The sequence below is a fragment of the Myotis myotis genome, unplaced genomic scaffold (assembly GCF_014108235.1).
Source record: "Myotis myotis isolate mMyoMyo1 unplaced genomic scaffold, mMyoMyo1.p scaffold_m19_p_13, whole genome shotgun sequence".
Classification (NCBI taxonomy): Eukaryota; Metazoa; Chordata; class Mammalia; order Chiroptera; family Vespertilionidae; genus Myotis; species Myotis myotis.
The window spans coordinates 16,542,274-16,556,495 of NW_023416317.1; the positions used below are offsets into that span (position 1 = coordinate 16,542,274).

The window sequence follows — 14,222 nt, forward strand, 5'->3', positions numbered from 1 at the left end:
GGCATGTTGTATTTTTATTTTTCTCTAAATTTTTCTAATTTTCCTTTTGATTTTTTATTTGACCCACTGGTTGTTCAAAAGTGTGTTGTTTAGTTTCTACATATTTGTGAATTTTCCAGTGTTCCTTTTGCTATTGATTTCTAGTTTCATTCCATTGTGGTTGGAAAAGATACTTGGTATACTTTCAATCTTCTTAAATCTTTTAAGACTTGTGACTAAGCATTTGGTCTATCCTGGAGAATGTTCATATGCTCTTGAGAAGAATGTATATTCTGCTAATGTGGCTACATTTAATATTCTAATTACTATACTTCTACAGATATATACTACCAGAGCCTCTGCTCTAAATGAGGTCTTCCACTAAAATCAAGATGCTCACCAATCCATTTCTTCTTTCTGGGCCCTCGGGAGAACTGCATTTCCCAGTCTCACTTGCAGTAAAGTTGGGCCCATGTGGTTAGGTTCTGGCCAATGAAATATGAGCAGAAATGATATACCCACTTTCTAGGTGGCCAAAAATATGCCTATGTAATACTCCTTAATCTTTCTTTCCCTTCTGTCACAGTTGCGAAGACCACACTTTGAAGTTGGTGGTACCCAATAATTTAAGGAGGGTAGACAGTCACCTCCCAAGAGAACTAGCCAACCTGCATAACATTGGAATGTGAGAGGAAATAAACCTTTGCTTTCATGAAGCCATATACATTTATTATTTATTGTTATTGCAACATAGTCCAGCCTAACCTTATTAATACAATCTCATAGAGACATTTACTTTTCCTCTGTTATGTTTACCACAATTTGCTCTAAAATTCATAATTTGGAGTTTTCTTGTTTATTTCCTGACCCCTCAGTAACCACTGTTCACCTGTGTTATCCACTGGCTGGGTGTTAGTTCAATGTCTGGTATGTAATAGTTGCTCAACAAATACTTATTCAATGCATGAATAAATGCATATTTAGCAAACAAATGAATCCACTCTGTGATTTTTGTCTAGCACATCTCTGCCCATTGTTGTTGTTGTTGTTGTTGTTAAAATCAAAGGCACATTTTCTTTTTGGAAGACAGCATCTCTACCATATGCTAGGCACGAAACTTCTTTTAAAAAAATTAAAAAGCAGTCTACAACTGTAGTTTAAAATTGAGGATAGGTGTGAAGTCAGATTTTAGGGTTATAAATAGATGTAAACAATACTTATTTAAAATCAGTCTCATCTCTTCATACCAGAATCAGTGGAAAACTAAAAGAAAACAACATATATTTTCAACTGATGGAGTTATAGAAAAAGAGGGATTTTTTTTTTTTTTGAAAAAGAGGGAATTTTAAGACCCAACACTAAGAAACCAAACTGGGCTCATGAAAAGTGAATGAGTAACTAAAAGCCTATGTAAGCTTGTTAGGACCTCACTCCTTCACCATGAACTCAGGTGTTGGAGGAAATTCTAGGGTCTCCAGAGATTTGGGCATTGAAATTATGGCTTAACTTACAAATGTGCAGTTAAAAGCATTCTTCTCTAAAAGATTTAGCTATCTGTCTCTTTTCCAAATAGCCCTAGCCTTCTACCTCCCGCATACTTGGGCGAAGGCTGGGGGATATTCAGCTTTCATGAGTCTCTGCTCAATCAACACGTACCTACTATAAACAACCCCAGGTCCAGTTTGGCAGTAATCCCAAAGTCTCTGCTCAAAAGGATCTTATTCAATTCCATCCTTTGCAAAAATTGTTTATTTGGGTTATTTTCTGTCACTTTGTCTTTGGTAGCTCTACAGGGTAAGCCAGCTATTAATCTAGACCTTAAAACTTATCTCACTGAATTGAAATTTCCATTTTTTATTATAATATTCAGGCAAAACAGTGGTGGCCTGATATCAAATTAGATAACCCCTTTGTATATATAATGTGATACCATCCAGCTACTTCTCATTCTCAGAGATTACACATTAGTGAATTTGAATGGATTATTCAGTTTCAAACCCAGAAAAGTTCCACTTGATTGCTTCATATGTTCTTCAATGACTTGAGGTAAGGAATAAAAGGCCCCTGGGCTCTTTAAATTATGTCTCCCACATCTCTGACTTTTAGCTTCAAATAAACAATTACCCTTTTTCAGGCCATAACCCTTGTCTACTGTTCAACATGGGCAGTACTTCAAAGCTTCAAACAATGCGTATCTACAGCCTCTCTGTGGATACAGGTGGACCTGAAGTCACCCACCCAAGCCTTGATTATTATAGCTGAGATCCGACTCCAACAGGAAAAGGGGAATGAAAACAGGATTCGGAAGAGCCTTTCCATCAGATGAGTGATCCCTCTGATAGACAAATACAACGTGCTACGTACCATGCCCACTACCCTGCTGAAGTCAGACAAGCAAATGTAAACCCGGGCAGCAGTGTGCTCCAGAAGTCCCCGCACTCCAACTATCCCACATAGTGAAACTCTGGGATGCGCAGGCCATGGGAATGCAACAGGTCAGCAAGAATCCTGGAGAGCTGCCCTTACTCATAGGCTTTTTCATAACATCGCCTCCAGGTAAGCCTTGGAGGCATCAGCCACACCCTGGTACCAGAACTGCAAAGAAAGCTCCACAGATGAAAGATAGGCAGGGTTCTTTTCCAGTCATCTTAATCCCATTCACACAGTAGGCTGCTCTGTGAATCCCTCTCATACACCTGCACAGGGTGTGGATGGCTCCTGATTGAGGCTATGGATTGATGGCATGATGAGCCAGGGTTGGCAAACTTATCTGATTTTTGTCTAGAAATTAAAAGGCAATGGCACATCCAATGAATGTAATAAACTTCAACATAACATATGGGAAACACACATGACAAACTTCAAATCCAATCTCTCCTCTGACCTCCAAAATGCCAAGAATGTCACCCTTAAAACTGGACTGGATCGTGGCCAGTGAGGTCTGAATGCATTACATATGTTGGGGGAAACGGGGCTTTTGCCTGGATTCAGCCTAATGAATTGCTGGGCCTTCGTGGAAATGCTCTAATGACAACATATTTCAGAAAGTTGCTGGCTCTTGGCTTCTTTCACTTGTTCCCCTTTATACACCGTCTATGCATTGCTTACATGAAGGGCTTTGAAAGGAGGCCTTTGTAAGGGAAGAGCTGGGGCAGCAGAGCAGCAGAGCGTGAAATCCCCATCTGGATGGTTGGCTGCTTCACAAAATGGGACCAAGAATGGAGAAGCCAAAAACGGAGGTAGGGACCAGAGTGATGGAGCTCACAGTAGCTGATGGAAAGCTTCCCAACCATATCATGATGCTTGGCCTGTGCGGGGCTCTGAACAAAATCCATTATGTAGCCCACAGAGCATGGGATTCTGGCACGGTCCACGCAAAAATGTTCCCCTCTGCGAGCCTAAAGTTTTCCAGCCTCCCACTGCTCTCACCCTGGGCGTGGGGAGCCAAAATTGAAGAGCATCCGTTCCCACCGTGCCCCCAACCATCAGTCACAAAGATGAATTCTAAGGCAACCAAACACAGAGCTTCAGGAAAAGGCAGTCTCCCGAGGTACCGTCACTCATGGGCAGCTGGTCTCAAGGGCATCTGCTCTGGGTCATGAGGTGATTGGCATCTAACAAAAGTCCAAGCACCAAAGTCTGAAAACAGGTAACATTTTTAATAAATACAGACAGATTTTAATCAAACTGCTAATATCACCCGGCCCACTTGCATTCTAAAGGATGTTCCTGAAATGAAGGCAAAGAGGTAAAGGATGCATAACTCTAGGCAAGCATTGGCACGTGCCAGACATGGCCGTATCATGCATTACTTTTTTCATGGTAGAAAATATGGTTGAGAATTGCCACTTGTTCAAGAAAAAAATGTTCTCTTTGGGAATGAAGCACCCTGTGCCCACCTTCTACCGAAATGTCAACCTCAGGAACAGAGCCAGTATGTGGCATTACCCAGGCTCTATTTTAGCTGCAGTAAATGAAGAACGCTATCTCCTTGTGTTGAAAAATAGCTTTACTTGGATACAATAAAATAATACATCTTTGGGTCTTGATGGGCACACTACTGGTCAGAGAAACACTGGGCATGTGGAAGAACTGGACTTAAATGTGGAAATGAGGCTCCGCAGTGTGTGAAAAGGATGTTGCTTAAAACATGTGAGTGAGCTAGTGATGCTATCCCAAAGGAGGCAGAGAAACCAGAAGAGATCAGGTTATTCTTTTATGGCAGCTGCATGATGAGAAAAGGCGCCGTGGTCATCATCTAGTCACCACTCTACTAGGGATGACCTTCAGCATCACTGAAGTGCTTGTCTATTTTCAGGTTTGAGCAAGACAGTGGACTTCAGTCACAAATCCTCATAGCAAATTGCAAGCTCATTGAGTTGGGAACAGTGCATTATGTGAAGCAACTTACATACTTCTAAGGAGGAAGATGCCCTGTTAGTTTATAGTTATATCAGATAATCCAAACAGAGTCAATTTGAAGGTGTTAGTTATAGAAATATTATTTGGAAGGCTCAGACTCTTGAATTAAATAATCACGATCCTGTTAGAAAACACTCATTAAAAACATTGGTCATCAATGGAAAGAGAGACTGTTGATATTTGAGAGTCTGTCTGAAATGCTTGAGTAAGGTGAATTTTCAAATATGGAGTCATCCACTCATTCCAAACAAACAAACAAACAAACAACGACAATAAACTTGTAGGAACCCACGGCAGCACTCACCATGTCACCAAAAGCTGGGGGACAACAAGTTGGAAGAGGCCACGTTTTTGTTCTCAAATGCAGAGTCTACAGGGAGCTACAAGGAAGTTACCTAATAGCTGTCATTCAGTAACATACTTTCTAAGACTCTGGTACAAACAAATATAATTGGGCAACACCAAGCGCTAACTCTGCCTGGAAAAGGAAATGTGACACCTGGAGAAGAAGAAAGGAAGTGAGGACATAAACTAAGGCTGAACGATTGAAATAAATATGGCAAAATGTATTTGCTGATTCCAGATAGTGGGTACTTGGTACATTTGAAATATTTCGCAAATTAAAAACAATGGCTGCGGGGAGGGTTGGGGGGCAGGAGGGAGGCGGGTAAGAGATCAACCGAAGGACTTGTATGCATGCATATAGGCATAACCAATGGACATAAGACACTGGGGGATAGGGCAGGCCAGGGGACTGTCAAGGGCAGGGGGGAAAAAAGGACACATATGTACTACCCTTTGTAATACTTTAAGCAATAAATAAAAAAAATAAAAAAACAAAAAAAGAGAAAAAAAAAAACAATGGCTGAATCTTCTGGAAACCGAGCCACTTTTAGAAATAAACAGGTGACAGTGCAGAGGCTGTGTCGGCTATAACTCCAGGGTCTCAGTAGCCCTGTGCCCAGCTGGCATGAGAACACTGGGAGCCACAGGAAGTGTGTGTCACCTTGACTTCAATTCACACTCCACTGTCTACAGCAGCGATTCTCAACCTGTGGGTCGCGACCCCCTTGGGGGTCGAACGACCCTTTCACAGGGGTCACCTAAGACCATCGGAAAACACATATATAATTAAATATTGTTTTGTGATTAATCACTATTCTTTAATTATGTTCAATTTGTAACAATGAAAATACATCCTGCATATCAGATATTTACATTATGATTCATAACAGTAGCAAAATTACAGTTATGAAGTAGCAACAAAAATAATTTTATGGTTGGGGGTCACCACAACATGAGGAACTGTATTAAAGGGTCGCGGCATTAGTAAGGTTGAGAACCACTGGTCTACAGGGATGTTTCCCCTTGAAAATATCTCCCACTTGATTCAAGGAAATTAAGTTTCTGGAATGGGGGTTGAGGGGCCTGTTATGCTATGCACATTGATAACAACTGGCTTGGGGTCACTTCTTTCTAAAGGCAGTGAAAGAAAGGATTGTAAACAATGGGAAGGGAGTCCCACAGTGGAGCCAGTGCCTCACATGAGGTGAGTTATGCCCATGTCTGGGCCTAAAACACATCTTGATGAAGGGATTCCACCGCAGTAAACTGTGTGCTATTTTGGATCCCCAACATCTGCGTGATCAGGAACTGCTCTCTGTGACATCAAAAAGGAAAATTGCTAGCTCGCAAAATTTTTATCAAGGCACGTAGCCTATAGAGATCACTGAGGCTGCAGTGAGCAACATGAGGGAAAGGCAAAACCCATTTGCCAGGTATCAAACATCGGAAACGAAATTTAAGAAATGGAAACTACTTCTGGACTGGGGACCCAGCATTGCCCCCGGTGGGAGATTTCAGCCGTCCTCACAGTCGGTTACAAATGCTCAGGGAACATGTTTGGGCTGCAGCATTGCTAATGCGGCTGTCACACACAGTTAATGCAGAAAAGATGTATTTTTAAATGATCCGGTTACTCCGAGGGCTTTGGCTTCTAACAGCCTTTTTTATTGAGATTCTAAATTCCAGTCTGAATAACCTTTCAATTTGTTCCAGTAATTCCCCCCTCTGCATTTGCATTGGCAATACAGCTGGAGCCATTTCAAAGCTGGCCCTGAGCACGGAGCCTTTGTACCCAGTCTCCCCCTTCAGCAGAGACGGCGGGTGCCAGATTTGACATTTCTATGAAGCTGTTTGCACAAGCAAAACCACTTGCCTTTCAAAGAGCAAGATTAAAGTGAGCTTAGGAGAAGAAAGAGCGCATGTAGGGTTTCTCATCACTCTTGTGATTACCTGGGGCTCGAGGTAGGGGTTTGGACTGCACATCCAGTCACTGGGAGATTCCTTGAGTAGTTAAAGTGCTGCGAACAAACAGGCTCTCTCTGACTCAAGTGTTTCTGAACCTGGAGCGTGAGTGACACTCATCCTGCAACTTTGATTGGGAGACATGAACAGTGTGTAAACTCTACCGCTTTTCATGTGACATCTATCTCCTAAGTACTGAGGAGAAAAAACAGTCCCTGGAGGAGATGGGAAAGTCATGCAGGAGATAGACAATTCCCATCAGAATCAGGTAGCAGGATAGAGAATGTTGATAAACCCATGCAATACGCCCAGCACCGACCTACATGCTTTCAGGAATATTTCGGTCCTAAAGAAAACATCTGAGTAACAGGCCACCACTCTCATTGTAGAGACACTATTTTGAGATGTAATACAATCCAAGATCTTGAAACTACTTTGACATTGAATTTGTCAGAGTAGGATTACACCTATAAAATTCTTAAAGGTAAATTGTATCACATGGTTAAAATGAATCTTGGGCAGGTTACTTTGAATAACACAAACTTCATGGCACCTTGTCTAACCTAAAACGTTTCAATGACCATTTATAGCGAGGGGAAGTTTACTACATGTATTCACATCTTTAAAGCACAGCCCAAGAGCAGGAGTTAGCTATACTGGGTACAGAGAGAATGGGGAGAGACGTCCAGTAGAATTCCTACCACTTGTTGCAAACAGCTGCTAGGCGTCTTTCACATAGAAGGGCTCATTTTATTTTCCTTAAGATCCTCAAGGTTTTGAAACCTTGACGACACAACCAGTTTCTCATATAATTGGTTTCTGATCCACTTTCAAACATAAAATGATCAATTTTTGGTGGGCTGCACACATTGTTTATTGTAGAAATGAAGAATGAGAGATGATTTTTGAAGCCTAGAAGGACATTTCGGTTTGGTTGCCAAGTTGATTTCTTTCAAGAATCAGAGGCACATTAACACAATGTAAAGAACCCGATCTCTTTCACTCGCTGCGGCCAGTTCCACTGAAAGTTGGAACATATAACTCTGCTGGCCCTGCCGTTAGGTCAGACAGCGCATGCTTTCTGTGACCAGGCTGTGACTTCCGGGGAAAGCAGTGCAACGGTTCAGGGCCACCTTTTTGGAGTCCAGAAGATTGGTGTTGGGTCCACATTCCTCCACTGAACAGCTCCGAGACCTAGCACACGTGGCTTTCCTACCCTCTGAAACAGCAGACAGCGCATCTGCCCCCAGGCCTGGAGCGTGAGTGACACTCATCCTGCAACTTTGATTGGGAGACATAAGAATGACATGAAAAAACTCATGGAAAGCACTTTGCATGGAGCCCAACACATAGTAAGTCAATGATTTCAAAATACAAGCTTTTGATAGTATAACTATCATTCTTCTACCAACTGGTTATCCGATGTCTCATCAGTTATAAAGCACCGAGAATATAACCATGTATGTCAGGAAAAAGAAAACAGCACCCTGACTGTTATTTATTTGAGGCTTTCTGTGGAGCAGTGCTAGCCAATAGAGCTTTCCACAATGACGAAAATATCACAAATCTGTGCTAATATGGCTGCCAGGAGCTAAATGTAACTACTGAACACTTGAAATATGGCCAGTGTGATTAAAAAACTAAATTTTAAACTTGTTTACCTAACTGAAATGTCAATTTAAGTAGTCCCCTGTGGCTCATGGCCACCACATTGGACAGCACAGTCAGGCTGGAGTGAGAGAAAATCAACTGAAGGGCACAAATGGACAGAGAAATAAATATCCGTGGGAAAAGGCACACTTGAATGTTAATGATCACTTGGCACTCACCTAGGGAACATCTGAGGTGTTGCATGGGGTTAGGCAGGTAAGGTTGAGTTGGGAGTCAGGCTGTCCTGAGTTCGAATTCTGGATCTACTGCATATGAGTTGTGTGAGTCTGGGCGAATCTGTTAGCTTCTCTAAGCCTGGGTTGTCCCCGGCTGGGATTAGGTGATTTGAGTAGATAATTAAGGCCAGGATTGGGCTCTGTTACCTAAGGAAACCCATTGGTGACACCTTGTGTGTGTCTGAGTCACACACAAGTTACCCACACAAACACTCAATTTCACATCATGGTTATTATGAAGGTTTGGGTTGGCATATTTGGTCATTCATTCAACAAGGGAATAAATCATCTAATAAGCACTGCTGCTATGTGGTGTGACCACAGGAATAGAGGAACAACTAAGCTCACATTGCTTAACACATGCTAAGTACTCTCCATACAGCCCCTCGCTTCATCTCACAGCAGCTCAGGATGGAGTCAATACTGTGTGTGATCTTCATTCCATGTAGACTATAAACTGAGGCGCAGAATGGTCCAATAGCTCACCCAAAGGCACTGAACTGAGCAGGAACTCAAATCCAAGTTCATAAAATCTCAATTCAAAAGAACCACTGCTGAGAACTAAAACAATAACAGGAGCAATCCCTTATAATAAATCGCCACTAGTCTAATAGAGAAGGCAAGACAAACACGAGACAAAGTAGAAAGGGATACACACATTGTCCCAGGGGAGAAGAGAAGAGGCCACAAGGAAATGCTGTTTGCTGGGCAGTTTGGATGTGGAACAAGTGGCTGAAGGAACAAGCAGGTTGTTTTCCAAAGGAGGGGAAGACTCTGCTTCATGACGACAAGGAAGAGTTCACATCTCGGCTCCTGTCTCTCACTCCTCCAGCACCTGCCCAGCTGCCCCTCCTGCTCCTCTCCTGCCGCTGCCCGTCCCAAGCATCTATCACCCACTCTCTGGCATGAGGTCAAAAGGAAGGAACAAAACTTTGTAAACTGGAAACAGATAACACCAGTTCCCTATGACTTGAATTTCTTTTTCATACCCTTGGGTTTTGCCCCGCATTGATGCCTTTGTCTAAGTTTCATCTTAAGTACTTTGGTCAAGTTCAGGGTCTTCTATGTTTCTAATGAAGCACAGGATGGACAGTCAGGAATCTTAAATAACAACAGTAATTGCACATTTCTTATCCAAATGCCTCCTATGGTTTCAATAATCTCTGATTCCAGACTAAAACCCGGGCTGAGCTGCCTGCACTTGCATGGTTCTGAGTGATCTGTACAAGGTCTCATGCTCGCCTGTGCGTCCTTGTACTTGCACAAACTGATGTTTGGAAGAAAACACAGGCTGAGAGAATTCATGCAGGCCATTGTCCACGTGTCAATTTATAAAATGCATCACAAGAGGTGAAAAGTGTTAGGCAAATGTACTTATCATTTCGATGCAGTTAACACTTTCCCCAGTCACATTGCATCTCCTTCCCCGAATGTTCTAATCATGTTTTATTCCGACTATAAGGATTCTGCTTACTCGGCGTTTTCAGCTCCTCTGAGGTGACTGCCAGCAGGAGGCAGAGCTTCTGCGGAATCCTTGGCTCGCCCTCCCCAATGCCAACTGTTTCTGTTCAGCATTTCAAAATCAACAGGGACCATGAACATATCAAAATGAGTATCGGATCGTCCACAGCAGAATATTAAACATGTCTTCTGTTTGTCTAAGGCAACTTTGAAAAACAGGACTGGCAACAAAGCGAGTTAAAAGTTTATGAAAACAGACAACTCTCGCTGTATTCTATTTCCCTTTGTCTGGGAGCCAGTTCTTTTGAAAGAGTTCAAAGGAAGACAGAATTGTGACTCATCTTCTAAACAAACAACACCATCCTTGTGTGTCAATAAGTTGACCTCCCCCAAGATTCTGATGTCCAAACTTATTCCCCCTAATTTGCTATTCACATTCCTGAGACTACGCCTTGGTTACAAGTCTGCTGTGGTTGCTATTAACTCGACATCCACAGGCAGTTTCCTGGGAAGCACCCTGAGCAAGCAATTGTCCTGGGATCTGACAAGTTTGAAGATGTTGTTGGGCTTGCAGTTGATTGTTTTAAATGAAGGTAAGCAGAGAGCAGCAACAATGACAGCAAAGAGCGCCAAGGGGGCAATAAACATGAGTTTCTGTTTATGGAAAGTGTTAAGATAACATATTGTGCATAATTAAAAAAATACCAATGAATGATAAGCCAAGAATGCAGATCACCATGCCCACCCGTGAAATGAGACTCTAGAAGGAAAAATGTTAAGTCTGGCTAGGGGAAACACGAATTCACTGGTAAATACCTCAGAGATATTTAGCAAATATTCTTCTTTCTTCTCTCCCATCCCCCTTCCCAGCAGAGACTTTGGCATCTATTAACTGAGTGATTTGAATTCACGAAGTGTAGTCAGGAAAGGACTAGAAGTCTCCTGCCTGCAGCTCTCTTGCTCCAACTGCCTCTCTCTGGAATGCATGAAAAATGAGTTAAGTGTGCACACTGATCCATCCTTTCCAGCCATGGGAGTGGGGTACCCCGTAGCCAGGGCCAGGGATATTGCAAGAATGGGGAAAGCGGTTACAGGAAAGGGTCATGAGCATGGATAAGCGTGAGCAGGATTTCCACACAAGCCGATGGAGGGATTTTCCTCCACAAACTCGGAATCTCTACTTGTCCCTTGAAACTGGTGGGATTAGGAAGAGCTGATGCTTACAGCTCCCGAGAGTCCACCTTCAAATAGAAGACTGTTCGGCTTCACCTGCTTCGAGGAGATGCAGCTGTGGATATTAAGAGCCTTGCTGGACACACAAAGACTTGTTTTTCCTCTGAGTCTCAGGTGGGAATTCACAGAAGATGCCAAGGGATTCTGCTCTCACAGGAGGTGCCTCCATCACTTGTTAAAAACAGAGCCACTGTCTCCTGTGAGGCTGTTTCCTCCCCAGAGTTGTCTCCGCCCAGCACAGGTGCAGAGTGGTCTAAGCCAGTGATGGCGAACCTATGACACACGTGTCAGAGGTGACACGCGAACTCATTTTTTTTGGTTGATTTGTCTTTGTTAAATGGCATTTAAATATATAAAATAAATATCAGAAATATAAGTCTTTGTTTTACTATGGTTGCAAATATCAAAAAAATTCTATATGTGACACGGCACCAGAGTTAAGTTAGAGTTTTTCAAAATGCTGACACCCCGAGCTCAAAAGGTTCGCCATCCCTGGTCTAAGCCCAGCCCAGGGAAAGTGCCTGCACTGGCCAGTACAGCTTACTCACCTAGTCACCCTGCTCAAGGGTCGGTCCCTGCCTGCCCCACGCACCTCTAAATGTGGAAGGGAAGCGGGCCAGAAGAGCCACGTGACCTCCCCGGAGCCATGCTATTCTCCCAGAAGGTCCTCTTATTTCTCCAGACCCTCAGCACCCGTCCATCCTCCCAGGAGGCCTTGGTGAAGAGGAAAGCAGTCGTGCCACCCACAAACTTCAGAGTGAGATGGAGCTGAGTCTGAGGCTGGTGGGGTGGCCCCTCGGAGGGATGTGAGCCTGTTCTTACCTACATACTCTTCAGGTGTGAAATGAAGTCAGATGAGGAAAAGAGAGAGAGAGAAACATCAATGATGAGAGAGAATCATTGATCGGCTGCCTCCTGCATGCCCACACTGGGGATTGAGCCTGCAACCTGGGCATGTGCCCTGACCAGGAATCACACTGTGACCTCCTAGTTCATAGGTCAACACTCACCCACTGAGCCACGCCGGCTGGGCAAAGGATGGTTTTTAACATGATATTGCTGGCTAACTTAAGAGATTGCATCCTTTAAAAAGCGATCTGCAGAGATTAGTGGGCAGAGTGGGTGTTTCATGAAGTGGAACCACAGGAAAATGGTATTTCCAAGTGATGTGGTAAAGGTGGGTGCATGTAAATCATGGGCTAAATAAAATCATCAGAGAAACAAAACACTCTCCGAAGGAAACTCCCTAGGACCAGGAAAAGCAAACATGGGAAGTAGGCAATGAGCTGATGAGTGAAGGTAAACACATGTCTGTGCTTTGCAGATAGCATTGCGCCTCAAAGGCATTTGAAAACAGTTTTTAAAGTCATGGTGGCAGTAAGTAGGCGTGGCCCCTGCCAGCAGAATGCAGTGCTCCTGAGAAGGAAACCTCACCAACCATCGCAAGATGAGCTGTGGAGGCCACTGGAGTCCACCCCAATCTGCTCACTTGGGGAGGCGATGGCCCAATACACAGATAACACCAGTAATTACTTGTAAAGTTATAGCTGTCAGCAACTATAATTGAAGCTACTAAGAAGATCTTTATCTGAGTATAATAACAGAGTTACTAGAAGTCAAAAGCACAGAGGGGTGAGGAAAAGCAAATATCAGAGCAGTAGACAAGTCAAACCAGAGAAAAAACTACCAAAAGGAGCACGCTCCTCACCTTGGGCCAGGCTTCCCTCCTCTCTCCCAGCCCGTGGACCACAGTGGGGAGAGAAGCAAAGAGAGAAAAGAGAAAGAGAGGCAGGAAGAAGGGGGAATAAGAAAGCAAAATCCTTTTCAGGAACATTAGACAAAGCAGAACCAGGAAGGCAATCATTGATCATCCGAATTCACAACCTTTAAAAATTTTGGCATAGCAATAGCCACCATAAAAATCAGAAAGCAAACAGAAAAAGAGAATATTTGTGGATGAGGACAAAGGGTAGTGTCCTTATCTATAATAATAAAAGCATAATATGCTAATTAGAATGGACGTCATTCCAAACATCCTTCCAGACAACCTTCCTGACGAAGCCGGGGCTGTGAGGGAAGGGCTACTCTTGCACGAATTTTGTGCATCGGGCTTCTAGTATAAAATAAATCAGTAAGGATAGATACCAATTAACAAGGAAAAAGATGAATTCCTTCTTGATTTAAAACAATGGGAGGCAAAGGGCTTCATAAGTCACTCACAGAGAAGAAAATACAAATGACCATATAAAATCATACTAGTAATGGAAGAATTTCTATAATCAGATTGGCCAAGGTATTTATATTTATTAAGTATAATATAGAAAGAACTACATGCCTTTAATGGGTACAAGTTAAGTTCGGACATAGGCAAACACCCATGACACCATCATCACAATGAAGGTGATAAACAAATCCAACAGCTAAGGTTTTTTTCAAAGTTCACCTCTAGCTACAGCTGGTGGGCAGTGGGAAGGTGCCACGACCCCCTGCACAGGGACATGTGCACTTGGAGAACCGTCCCTGAGGCCATTGGGAAACAGGTGGCCTTCGCTTTCAAAGGCTCCTCTTCGGAACCAGTCTATGTATCCTAGAAACAATGTGTGCTATGCACAAGATTGTAATTTGTTTAAAAAGCAAAGAGAAAAAGAAAAAGAAAACCTAAACTTGAATACTGCTCCTCACTGAAATTATGTTTTTAAAAAGCATTTCATAGCATGTCAAAGTGGCACTGATGTAATAGAAAGGAAGAAGTGATCAAAATATAAGAGTATATACTAGGAGCCTCATTTTGTGAGAAACAGGCATAGAAAAAAGGCTACGAAAACGAAAACGACATTGGATTTTAGCTCTGTGTTCTCTCGGAGATACATTATAGGAACATTTTATTTTCCCCTTAGATTTTTCCCATCATTTCCTAAAACAAACAAAAGAATA

The 14,222-nt window shown here is 42.8% G+C and overlaps 1 protein-coding gene across 2 annotated transcripts in view; it reads right to left on the reverse strand.

Moving 5' to 3' along the window:
• The window catches only part of CACNA2D3 (calcium voltage-gated channel auxiliary subunit alpha2delta 3), an 809,032-nt gene that overhangs the window by 330,047 nt on the left and 464,763 nt on the right, over positions 1-14,222 (reverse strand). The window lies entirely within an intron of this gene.